The sequence below is a fragment of the Rhinoderma darwinii genome, chromosome 4, assembly GCF_050947455.1.
Source record: "Rhinoderma darwinii isolate aRhiDar2 chromosome 4, aRhiDar2.hap1, whole genome shotgun sequence".
In the NCBI taxonomy this organism is placed as follows: Eukaryota; Metazoa; Chordata; class Amphibia; order Anura; family Rhinodermatidae; genus Rhinoderma; species Rhinoderma darwinii.
In genome coordinates, this window is record NC_134690.1 from 152,851,247 (window position 1) to 152,864,867 (window position 13,621).

Consider the following 13,621-nt stretch of genomic DNA (forward strand, 5'->3'; position numbering starts at 1 on the left):
TGATCATCGGGGAGGTCACTTGGGCGCACAGGTATTTCCCGTAAATATGAAACATAATAAAATCTTGCTTCCCTTTCAGGTCTCTTTTGGTGGTAGGTCTGCTACCGGCAGTGCCTTCGTGGATTCAGGGTCCTCTGCTAATATCATGTCTGTGGAATTTGCTATGTCTCTAGCTATGCCTTTGATTGATTTGCCTAAACCTGTCCCGGTAGTGGGTATCGACTCCACTCCTCTTGCTAATGGTTATTTTACACAGCATACCCCTGTTTTTGAACTCCTTGTTGGCTCCATGCATTTGGAGCAGTGCTCTGTACTGGTGATGCAGGGATTATCGTCCGATTTGGTTTTAGGCCTTCCCTGGTTGCAGTTGCATAATCCCACGTTTGACTGGAATACTGGGGAGCTTACCAAATGGGGTAATGAATGTTTGACGTCATGTTTTTCTGTTAATTCTATTTCTCCCCCTGAGGAGGTGAACACGCTACCTGAGTTTGTTCTGGACTTCGCTGATGTTTTCTCTAAGGAGGCCTCCGAAGTGTTACCTCCTCATAGAGAATACGATTGCGCTATCGATTTGGTACCAGGAGCTAAGCTCCCTAAGGGTAGGATATTTAATCTTTCTTGTCCCGAACGTGAAGCCATGAGAGAGTATATCCAGGAATGCCTGGCCAAGGGTTACATTCGCCCCTCTACTTCTCCGGTAGGTGCTGGCTTCTTCTTCGTAGGGAAGAAGGATGGTGGTCTTAGGCCATGCATTGACTACCGTAACTTGAATAAGGTCACTGTAAGGAACCAGTTTCCCCTTCCTTTGATTCCTGATCTCTTTAATCAGGTTCAGGGGGCCCAATGGTTCTCTAAGTTTGATCTACGGGGGGCGTAAAACCTTAACCGCATCAAAGAGGGGGATGAGTGGAAGACTTCGTTTAACACGCCCGAAGGTCATTTCGAATACCTCGTCATGCCCTTTGGGTTGTGTAATGCTCCCGCGGTCTTCCAGAATTTCATAAATGAGATTTTAAGAGTTTACCTGGGGGTATTTCTTGTAGTGTACCTTGATGACATACTTGTGTTTTCCAAGGACTGGTCCTCCCACATTGAGCATGTCAGGAAGGTGCTCCAGGTCCTTCGGGAAAACAAACTGTTTGCGAAGACCGAAAAATGTGTGTTTGGGGTGCAGGAGATACCATTTTTGGGTCAAATCCTCACTCCTCATGAATTCCGCATGGACCCCGCCAAGGTCCAGGCTTTGGTGGAATGGGTCCAACCTGCCTTCCTGAAGGCGTTACAGTGCTTCTTGGGGTTCGCTAATTATTACAGCAGATTTATTGCTAACTTCTCGGTCATCGCTAAGCCTCTTACGGACCTCACTCGCAAGGGTGCTGATCTCCTCCACTGGCCTCCTGAGTCTGTCCAGGCTTTTGAGGCCCTTAAGAAGTGCTTTATTTCGGCCCCGGTGTTGGTTCAGACCAACCAAATGGAGCCATTTATCGTGGAGGTTGACGCGTCCGAGGTGGGAGTGTGGGCTGTCTTGTCCCAGGGTACCAGGTCCCTCACCCATCTCCGTCCCTGTGCCTACTTCTCCAGGAAGTTTTCGCCCACTGAGAGTAACTATGATATTGGCAACCGCGAACTCTTGGCCATTAAATGGGCATTTGAAGAGTGGCGCCACTTCCTGGAGGGGGCTAGGCACCAGGTAACGGTCCTTACCGACCACAAGAATCTGGTTTTCCTAGAATCGGCCCAGAGGCTAAACCCGAGACAAGCTCGATGGGCGTTATTTTTTACCAGATTCAATTTTTTGGTTACCTATAGGGCTGGGTCTAAAAATATTAAGGCTGATGCACTGTCGCGTAGCTTCATGGCCAGCCCTCCTTCGGAGGAAGATCCTGCTTGTATTTTGCCTCCAGGTATAATCATTTCCTCTATTGATTGTAATTTAGTCTCTGAAATTGCTGCTGATCAAGGTTCAGCTCCCGGGAACCTTCCTGGGAACAAGCTGTTTGTTCCCCTGCAATTCCGGCTAAGGGTACTTAGGGAAAATCATGACTCCGCACTATCTGGTCATCCAGGCATCCTGGGTACCAAGAACCTCATTGCCAGAAACTATTGGTGGCCTGGGTTGCCTAAAGACGTTAAGGCCTACGTCGCCGCTTGTTAGGTTTGTGCTAGGTCCAAGACTCCCAGGTCCCGACCAGCGGGCTTACTACGTTCTTTGCCCATTCCCCAGAGACCTTGGACCCATATCTCCATGGATTTTATCACCGATTTGCCTCCATCTCAAGGCAAGTCGGTGGTGTGGGTTGTAGTAGACCGCTTCAGTGAGATGTGCCACTTTGTGTCCCTCAAAAAACTACCCAATCCTAAGACGTTAGCTACCTTGTTTGTCAAACACATCCTCCGTCTCCATGGGGTCCCTGTCAATATTGTTTCTGACAGAGGGGTACAATTTGTTTCTTTGTTTTGGAGAGCCTTCTGTAAAAAGTTGGCGATTGATCTGTCCTTCTCCTCTGCCTTCCATCCTGAAACTAATGGCCAAACCGAGAGGACTTATCAGTCTCTAGAACAATATTTAAGGTGTTTTATCTCTGACTGTCAATATGATTGGGTCTCATTCATTCCCCTCGCCGAATTTTCCCTTAATAACCGGGTCAGTAACTCGTCAGGGGTCTCCCCCATTTTCTGTAATTTTGGGTTTAATCCACTGTTCTCCTCCGTTTCACCTGGTAGTTCCAACAATCCCGAGGTAGAGGTCGTTCATCGGGAACTGTGCACAGTCTGGGCCCAGGTTCAGAAGAACCTAGAGGCGTCCCAGAGCATACAAAAAACTCAGGCAGATAGAAGACGTTCTGCTAACCCCTTGTTTATGGTCGGGGATCTGGTGTCGCTATCGTCTAAGAACTTGCGCCTTAAAGTCCCATCCAAGAAGTTTGCTCCCCGGTTTATAGGGCCGTACAAGGTCATTGAAGTCCTCAATCCTGTCTCCTTCTGACTGGAGTTGCCCCCATCTTTTCGAGTACACGACGTGTTTCATGCCTCCCTCCTTAAACACTGCTTCCCGTCCTTGGCTCCCTCGAGATTGTTGGCAGCAAGATGGTCCAAGGCTCCCTCCAGTACCTGGTCCATTGGAGAGGATACGGGCCTGAGGAGAGGACTTGGGTACCCGCCCGGGATTTTCACGCTGGGGTATTGGTCAGGAGGTTCCACCTTCATTTCCCCAAAAAAACAGGTCCATCTAGAAAGGGTCCGGTGGCCCCTCATAAAAGGGGGGGTACTGTTAAGGATCTGCCAGGCACAGCTTCTGTATCCACGCCCATAGGTAATCAGTCTGCACCTGCTTCTATGTCTGTGAGACTGACTCCATCTTCCACCACTCAGGATGGCAGGCTTAGGAGTGGGAGAGCCTATCACAGCCTGGCCAGACGGAGCTAGCTCCCGCCCTCTGTCTATTTATACCTGCCTTTCCTGTTCCTCCTTTGCTTGTGATTCTTCTCTGCTGGTTTCCTGGCCCTGCTGCAGCTTCTGTACTATTTGACCCTGCTTCATATGACCCTGGCTTACTGACTACTCTTCTGCTCTGCGTTTGGTACCTCGTACACTCCTGGTTTGACTCGGCTTGTTCACTACTCTCCTGCTATGTGTTTGGCACCTCGTACTCTCCTGGTTTGACTCGGCTCGTTTACTTCTCTTGTTGCTCACGGTGTTGCCGTGGGCAACTACCCGTTTCCCTTTGTTCTGTGTTTCCTTGTCTGGTTGTCTGTCGCGCACTTACTGAGTGTAGGGACCGTCGCCCAGTTGTACCCTGTCGCCTAGGGCGGATCGTTGCAAGTAGGCAGTGACTGAGTGGCGGGTAGATTAGGGCTCACTTGTCTGTTTCCCTATCCCTGTCATTACACCAACGGTTGATGGCTTGAAGATTATACTGACTGTCATTTGCATCGACTATTTAGGAAAATCAGCGAAAAATAACATTTGCATAATAATTTGGAACGCGGTGTATGTTAGCACCGCTGTAAACAGTTTTACTGTTTAGAGGAGCTATAAAACTGACCTTCCTTTGAGCTCGTTGAGAATCTGGAGCATTACATTTGTGGGTTCGATTAAACTCTCAAAATGGCTAGAAAAAGAGAGCTTTCATGTGAAACTCGACAGTCTATTCTTGTTCTTAGAAATGAAGGCTATTCCATGCGAGAAATTGCCAAGAAACTGAAGATTTCCTACAACGGTGTGTACTACTCCCTCCAGAGGACAGCACAAACAGGATCTAACCAGAAAAGAAAGAGAAGTGGGAGGCCCCGCTGCACAACTGAGCTACAAGACAAGTACATTAGAGTCTCTAGTTTGAGAAATAGACGCCTCACAGGTCCTCAACTGGCAGCTTCATTAAATAGTACCCGCAAAACGCCAGTGTCAACGTCTACAGTGAAGAGGCGACTCCGGGATGCTGGCCTTCAGGGCAGAGTGGCAAAGAAAAAGCCATATCTGAGACTGGCTAATAAAAGGAAAAGATTTATATGGGCAAAAGCACACAGACATTGGACAGAGGAAGAACAACTGAAAAGATGCTGGAAGAGTGCCTGACGCCATCTGTCAAGCATGGTGGAGGTAATGTGATGGTCTGGGGTTGCTTTCGTGCTGGTAAAGTGGGAGATTTGTACAAGGTAAAAGGGATTTTTGAATAAGGAAGGCTATCACTCCATTTTGCAACACCATGCCATACCCTGTGGACAGCGCTTGATTGGAGCCAATTTCATCCTACAACAGGACAATGACCCAAAGCACACCTCCAAATTATGCAAGAACTATTTAGGGAAGAAGCAGGCAGGTGGTATTCTATCTGTAATGGAGTGGCCAGCGCAGTCACCAGATCTCAACCCCATAGAGCTGTTGTGGGAGCAGCTTGACCGTATGGTACGCAAGAAGTGCCCATCAAGCCAATCCAACTTGTGGGAGGGGCTTCTGGAAGCATGGGGTGAAATTTCTCCGGATTACCTCAGCAAATTAACAGCTAGAATGCCAAAGGTCTGCAATGCTGTAATTGCTGCAAATGGAGCATTCTTTGACGAAAGCAAAGTTTGAAGGAGAAAAATATTATTTCAAATAAAAATCATTATTTCTAACCTTGTCAATGTCTTGACTATATTTTCTAGTCATTTTGCAACTCATTTGATAAATATAAGTGTGAGTTTTCATGGAAAACAAAATTGTCTGGGTGACCCCAAACTTTTGAACGGTAGTGTATATATATATATATGTACTGAGTGTAGCGTCCATGGCCATGGGACGTCGACTTTACTGACCTCCCGATGCCCGCAGCCATGGATCCGTGAATGCTGGTCCCCATCTCCTTCCTAGGTGACGCCAGTGCTCACTTCCGCTCTTAAAGAGCCAGCGCCCGCACCTGTAAAACAATCATCATTATCAACCACATGATTTCCTGGTCTATAAGACGGCCCCAGCCCTTCTGATCCTTGCCTGAGCAGTTAGTTTATCCCAAGTCTGTCTTGCAAATGGTCCCTTAGTGTTTCCCGTTCCAGTAGTTACCCGTGCCCTGTTACCTGTTCCTGTATCCCATGCTGTTCTTGTTCCTCTATTGCACCTGCTGTCTTTTGCCATATCCAGTGTCTTCCGCCACGTCCAGTGTCTTCCACCATGTCCAGTGTCTTCTGCCACGTCCAGCGTCTTCTGCAACTTCCAGTGTCTTCTGCCACATCGGATACTGCCTGCCACATCTGGCGCTACCTTCTCCACTGACCTCCATCCATGCTGAAGCCGCAGCCAATGTCTGGACTAGTTCAGGTACCCAAGTGTTACGAACTGCTATAGAATTTTGTATAGACTGTGACCTGGTCAGCTGCCTCTCCGCTACGGCGGAGCGGCCTAGTGGGTCCACATACCCTGTGATCGTAAGAGTACGCTCAGGCCATGGAACCCGCTGGCCAGCCCAAGACCGCAGTCCAGAAGATACAGACGGAGATGCATGACCTACGCTCACGTCAGGATCAACTCCTTGAGGCTGTGAATTCTAACTTGGTCCATCTGGATCTACTCGCTGTTCCACCTCTGGTTCTTCCTCCTGAGACTGTTGCTGTGCCACTGCCCGTTGCTCCTCCTGTTTGTTCCGGATCCACAGTTCCTCTGCCTCTTGCTCCTCGCTACGACGGTGATCCAGAGCATGCAAAGGATTTATTAATCAATGCACTGTTCATTTTAGGCTAGGGGCTCATCTCTTCCCCTCCGAGGAGGCCAAGGTAGCATTTATCATCTCCCTTTTTGCTGGCAAGGCCCTCGCATGGGCGAACCCAATCTTGGAGCAACAAGGACCTGTATCCTCAGACCAAGCCTTGTTCCTGCAGTCCTTCCGTGCCGTGTTCAAGGAGCTTGGTCGAGCATCCTCTGCCGCATCTACTCTATTGACCCTCAAGCAAGAGGGTTCCACAGTAGGGGAGTATGCTATCTCCTTCTGTACCCTGGCAGCCGAGCTGGCATGGAACAATGAGGCGCTGGTAGCGACCTTCTGGCAGGGACTGTCCTCTCACATCAAGGACGAACTGGCAGCCCGCGACCTTCCTTCTACCTTGGATGCCCACATCCTGTTAGCCACCCGGGTTGATATGAGAATCCGGGAGCGCACTCAAGAGGTTCGACAGGAGAGCCGGGTCCACAGACCAGCACCCTCGGTCCAGAGACCACTATTGCCTTCCCCGAGTACGCTACCTGAAGAACCCATGCAGGTAGACAGAGTCCGGTTGTCTGAACAGGAGAAGCAGCATAGATGCTCCTCTGGACTATGTATGTATTGTGGCCTTAAGGGTCATTTTGTGCGCCAATGCCCACAGAAACCGGGAAACTCCAGTACCTAGGGTTGGTTGGAGAGGCAACTCTAGGTGGGACGTCTCCAAACGTTAAAACCTCTCCCAAATGATCGATTCCTGTGGCCATTGTCTCCGGGGGGGCATCACATCCCTCCTCCACCTATCTTGACTCCGGAGCAGCTGCTAATTTTATCCAGCAGGATCTAGTGGATCGTTTACATCTACCCACAGTTCTTCTGGAGAGACCCCTGGCTGTTGCCTCTATGAATGGTCTACCATTGCCCGATCCGATTTTGTTCATCACAGAGCCGTTCACACTACGGGTCGGAGCTCTTCCCTCGGAGCAGATCGCCTTCCTTGTAGTCCCTAAGGCTATCAATCCTATCCTGCTAGGACTGCCATGGCTTCGCCTACACGCCCCGGTTCTTGACTGGAGTTCCGGAGAAGTTCTTCAATGGGGTTCCAGATGCCATAGCCATTGCCTGTCACAAGTCCGTCCTGTTATGCCCCCTCTGCCTCAGTCACTCTTCGGTCTACCATCTCAGTATGCCAGTTTTGCGGATGTCTTCTGCAAGCGAGAGGCTGAGACGTTGCCTCCACATCGGAATTATGACTGTCCCATTGAACTGGTTTCAAATGCTTCTCTTCTCCGTGGACGGATATATCCTCTCTCCTTGCCAGAGACTTTACTTATGTCAGTCTATATCAAGGAGAATTTGGAGAGGGGTTTTATACGAAAATCTTCCTACCCGGCTGGGGCCGACTTTTTCTTCGTTAAGAGAGATGGATCTCTTTAACCCTGCATTGACTACCGTGGTGTCAACCAGATCACGGTCAAGAACAAATACCCGTTGCCACTTATATCCGAGCTGTTTGATCGCATACGAGGAGCCAACATTTTTTCTAAGCTAGACCTGCAGGGAGCTTATAACCTAATCCGGAGTCGCCGGGGTGACGAATGGAATACGGCATTAAACACCTGTGATGGGCACTACGAATACCTAGTGATGCCCTTCGGACTGTGTAACGCTCCTGCAGTATTTCAGGAACTCGTCAATTATATTTTCAGAGATCTCCTCTATATGTGTGTTGTAGTTTATCTTGATGATATTTAGATTTTCTCCCCAGATCTGATGACCCATTGGAGGCATGTCCATCTGCCTGTACCCAGTGCCCCCTGGCAGCACATTGCGATGGACTTTGTCACAGACCTTCCCCCCTCAGCAGGATGCAACACTGTCTGGGTGGTGGTGGACCGGTTCTCTAAGATGGCACATTTTATCCCGCTGACCGGCCTATCTTCTGCTCCCCGACTGGCGAGTCTCTTCATTCAACACATCTTTTGCTTGCATGGCTTACCTCTTTACATTGTGTCCGACCGGGGGGTTCCCTTTACCTCAAAGTTCTGGAGAGCTTTCTGTAAACTCCTGGATGTGAGATTGGACTTTTCATCAGCCTATCACCCCCAGTCCAATGGGCAAGTTGAGAGGATCAACCAGATCATGGAGAATTATCTCTGCCACTTCATCTCTTTACAGCACGATTACTGGGTACAACTTCTTCCATAGGCCGAGTTCTCTTACAACAACCACACAAGTGAATCCACCACTTTCACTCCATTTCACATTGTGTACAGTCAACATCCTAGAGTCCCTCTTCCATTGTCGACTACATCTCAGGTACCCGCTGCTGACTCTGCATATGGGGACTTTCTGCAAATCTGGCAACAGACCTGGTCCTCTATTTTTCTGGCAGTCGATCGCATGAAGCGAAAGGCAGATACTAAAAGAAAAGAGCCTCAGTATCTTCCGGGTACCAAAGTCTGGCTATCCTCTCGGAACATTAGTTTGAAGGTACCTTCATACAAGTTTGCTCCCAGGTTCCTTGTTCCTTTCGAAATTCTGCAACAAATAAACCCTGTCTCCTATAAGCTGCGGCTGCCTCCTACCCTCAAAATCCCCAACTCCTTTCTTGTGTCCCTTCTAAAACCAGTGGTCCTGAACTGCTACAGCAAGACTTCTAGTTCCACAGTTGCTCCCAGTGGTTCTTCTGATGTGTTTGAGGTGAGGGAGATCCTGGACTGCAAAAGGGTAGGAGGAAGGACTTTCTATTTGGTGGACTGGAGAGGGTTTGGTCCTGAGGAGAGGTCCTGGGAGCCGGAAGAGAACCTCAGTGCTCCTGCTCTCATTAATAAATTCCTCACCCGCTCTGGCCCCAAGATGAGGGGGCGTAAGAGGGGGGATACTGTAGCGTCCATGGCCACGGGCCGTCGGGTTTACTCACCTCCAGATGCCCGCAGCCATGGATCCGTGAGCGCTGGTCCCCATCTACTTCCTAGGAGAGGCTAGCGCTCACTTCTGCTCCGGTCTGCTGTGTCCCGTAGATAGTTTATCCCAAGTGTGTCTTGCAAATGGTCCCTTCGTGTTTCCCGTTCCAGTTGTTACCCGTGCCCTGTTAGCTGTTCCTGTATCCCTTGCTGTTATTGTTCCTGTGCCTACTAGTGTTGGAGTCGTGTCTACTGCACCCGCTGTCGTTTGCCACGTTCAGTGTCTTCTGCCACGTCCAGTGTCTTCCGCCACGTCCAGCGTCTTCCGCCACGTCCAGCGTCTTCCGCAACGTCCAGTGTCTTCTGCCACATTGGATACTGCCTGCTACGTCTGGCGCTACCTGCTCCACCGACCTCCATCCGTGCTGAAGCTGCAGCCACTGTCTGGACTAGTTCAGGTACCCAAGTGTTACGAACTGCTATAGACTTTTTTATAGACTTTGACCTGGTCAGCTGCCTCTCCGCTACGGCAGAGCGGCCTAGTGGGTCCACATACCCTGTGATCGTGACACTGAGCTTGGTTCTGGCACCGTATCTGTGCATTGGCCGGGAGATTTGTAGCTGCTTACTGAGCACGTTGCACTGTCCTCCACCCTTCTCACAGTGCACAGTCTAACTTAATGGGCTGAGGACACTAAGGATATTGAAAGTGCGCATATAGGTCTATACATAATGGGTGAGTTTAATATGACTGTGGGTAGGTAGGTGTGTAGGCGTGTGGAAATCCAGTTAAACATTCTGGATAGGGAATTTCTTTATTTAGAATCCACTTTAATATAGGGTGTATTTTAAATATCATAATTTTTATTTCATATTAGAACAAGCTGTGCCCGTGACTTCGTATGCGCAGACCACTGAAAAACGTACCGATGACATTTTTTTAGAAGTATACTCCTAGCCTTGTACCATACTCAAAACAAAGTGAAAAAAAACAAAGACAATAAACAAACTTCGATTAAAAATAGTTTTCTTTCAGGTTCTCTATGACAACGCTTCCCTGTAAACAATGTTAACAGTAGAGCCACCAGAGATGTGTGCATAAAGATTGGTGGAGTTGCTAACACGGGAGAGAGCCACATAGAGCTGGCCGTGCGCAAAGCAGCTGACACTGAGGTCCACGCCCGCAACGCGTAGCGTTTAGCCCTGCGCTTTGTTGACGGTGATAGCGTAATATAAGCTGACAGGAAACTGTACACATTTAAAACTGAAGGGAAAATTATTTGGAATGAGGGGGATTCGGGGTATAAAAACGCTATCACCTGCGCCGTATTTTGTTAAAATCTCAGCTTCTTTCACGTTTTGTTGTAGATTTGTGATTTTTAGTCGGGTGCCGTTACATAGTTTTGGTGGGCTTAAATTTCTAAGGAGAATTATGGGGACGCCGACTTTTAGATTCATTTTGTCTGACGGAGGAGCAGGTGCACTTAATTTAGAAACTCCACCGGATAGTTGGTAGCCTCTTCTTGTTCAATGACTCTGTTGATAGAGATATATTCTGCACTTTCCCCATGAACGCACGTCAATATTTCACCGTTTACTGCTGCTGCCTGGTCATTGTGAGGGGTCAAAATAGCTCTTTTCGCATAGCTAAGAGTTTTCATGATTTGTTATTTGTGTTGGATCACCAAACACAGAAGAAATGAAGCCTTGCAGTGATGGAACAGTACAACATAAATTATCAAGCAAAATAACTTTCCCTTCTTCTTGCGGATACGTGCCTTAATAAAGTAATAAATCTGAAAACTCTTGTGCATTTGGGTTGCCTCCTGTTCGCACCCGCATATTTATTGTTAAATAACATTGCGCCACAGACTTGAGCTCTTTAGGCAGGCTCTAATTTCATCTGCCCTCGTGGTTTGACTGGCAAAGTCTGCCTAAAATCGCACAGAAAAGCATTGTCATACCACCCATGGGCTGGTCATTTTGTCTGATATCTCGCAAATTTCTAACTACTGCTTCTACCGCTTTACGGTTTGCCATAGTGCACTCGTCCCATATTACTAAGCAGCAATCGCGTAGAACCCTTGCTTTGTCGCTGTTTCTAGAAACATTACACACTGGGCTTTCCGTAAGTTTTAAGTCAATCGGGATCTTGAACATTGTATGGGCGGTTTTGCCTTCGGGCAACAATGTGGCTGCTATGCCCGATGAAGTGACAGCAAGAGCAATTTTGCTTTGATTGCGTATTGGGCCAAGATGACTTTGGTGAGAAATGTTTTTCCCGTCCCACCGGGTGCATCTAAAAACAGGATTTCTCCCAAAGTACCATCTACGTTATGACACACGCGATCGAATATCATATTTCCGCTGTCCGACTCGAGACACCGTTTTGGAATGTTTTGGCCAGTTCCGCTGGATTATAGTTTATTTACGCCGCGTACTCCCTGTTAATGCATTCCCCGTCTAAAGCTGGTGAGGGCATACCATATTGAGAGACAGGATTACCCCCTATAGATGTAACTATGTCTTGAATAGTCAGAAAACATCGATTCATATTACTTTCACACAACGTGTAGTTCAGTTTGCCGTTATTGTTTAGTTGTGCATTCCTGAAAAAGTCTTCAACTAATTTTTCCTGATATTTTTGCCACAACTGTGAGGCATCCGAAAGTCCACAAAAAAACAGCAAAATGGCAAACAAATGATGCAAGCACTGTGGGCTATCGCTGACGCATGCTTCGGCCAATGCCCCATTCCAATGCTGATCACCATCTAGCAAGTGCGCACTCGGCAAGCAGCCTGGTAAGTAGGATATTCAATATCGTCAACCATTCGCAATTCGGCAAAAGAAGTAGGTCCTCGTACTGTATGTAGAAGTAAGCCTAAGTAATAGCAGTCGGAGTTGTTTGGATACACCATATAGACTCTTCCAATGACGTGTTCTTTTAAAATGCCGGGCTCACCATTCATAGCTGTTCCACGTCTTCTATGGTTGAAAACATCTTGCTGCCTATTATAAGTATAATATGACGGAACTTCGTTATATAACACTGTTTTTGCAAAATCATCTGTTTGACAAAGTTGAAAGTATGCCAGCAAAGTGGTTTGTCTCGGGTTTTCTAATCGCTCTGCCACATTTTCAGGGTTGAAGTACACTCGTTGCCCGCCTTCAAGGTGAACATCAAGATGCATCACTGGCGGAAGTCTCTCGTGAATGTGGAAGCTCAAAATGTGCCACACTGCCTCAGAAGAGCTTATATAATGGCCAGATTGGAATCTCGTGACTTCGTCGTATTCATTATTATTTCTCAATGCAAACGTGGCCTTGTTACTACCCTTGTTCACGTATTTACATATATATTTGATAGCTTTGACGCTGTTCCATATTTCGACGTTGATGTAAGCTTGAAATGTTCTGGATAACACCGGTGAATAGGGTACAACCCATCGATTGTCCAAAACAATTTCTTGACCATGTAACCTGACTGTAGCTGTGAAATCGACTTGTAGGGGAGATCTTCGATGATACAACGGATACCCGTTTTCCCCCGACATGATTTGTTCTAATAGCTCTCTAGTGTATCATTTAGAGCAGGGGTCTCAAGCACGCGGCCCGCGGGCCGCATGCGGCCCCTGGGGCTGTCATCTGCGGCCCGCGGGACACAGAGCCGCTAGTATCGGCTCTGCTCCGAGACTCTGGAATTCCCTGACATCGCTGTCCACATATGAACAGAGATGTCTGGGGCTTCCCCAGAGCCGGAGTCCCGGGCAGAGCGCTAGTACAGGCTCTGCTCCGGGACTCTGTGGAATTCCCTGACATCGCTGCCCATATATGGACAGTGTGTCAGGGTCTTGCCCAGAGCGGAGCAGAGCGCTGGTGTCGGCTCTGCTCCTGGACTCTGTGGAATTCCCTGACATCGCTGTCCACATATGAACAGCGATGTCTGGGGCTTCCCCAGAGCCGGAGTCCCGAGCAGAGCGCTGGTGTCGGCTCTGCTCCGGGACTCTGTGGAATTCCCTGACATCGCTGTCCACATATGAACAGTGATGTCTGGGGCTTCCCCAGAGCCGGAGTCCCGAGCAGAGCGCTGGTGTCAGCTCTGCTCCGGGACTCTGTGGAATTCCCTGACATCGCTGTCCACATATGAACAGCGATGTCTGGGGCTTTCCCAGAGCCGGAGTCCCGAGCAGAGCGCTGGTGTCGGCTCTGCTCCGGGACTCTGTGGAATTCACTGACATCGCTGTCCACATATGAACAGCGATGTCTGGGGCTTCCCCAGAGCCGGAGTCCCGAGCAGAGCGCTGGTGTCAGCTCTGCTCCGGGACTCTGTGGAATTCCCTGACATCGCTGTCCACATATGAACAGCGATGTCTGGGGCTTCCCCAGAGCCGGAGTCTCGAGCAGAGCGCTGGTGTCGGCTCTGCTCTGGGACTCTGTGGAATTCACTGACATCGCTGTCCACATATGAACAGCAATGTCTGGGGCTTCCCCAGAGCCGGAGTCCCGAGCAGAGCGCTGCTGTCGGCTCTGCTCCGGGACTCT

At 48.8% G+C, this 13,621-nt stretch overlaps 1 long non-coding RNA gene across 1 annotated transcript in view; it reads right to left on the reverse strand.

Annotated features, from left to right (window-relative positions):
* Positions 1–13,621, reverse strand: part of LOC142759505 (uncharacterized) — a 48,037-nt gene that overhangs the window by 15,382 nt on the left and 19,034 nt on the right. The window contains exon 3 of the long non-coding RNA XR_012883144.1: positions 5,298–5,398. This is a non-coding gene — a long non-coding RNA (uncharacterized LOC142759505). The remainder of the gene's footprint in view (positions 1–5,297; positions 5,399–13,621) is intronic.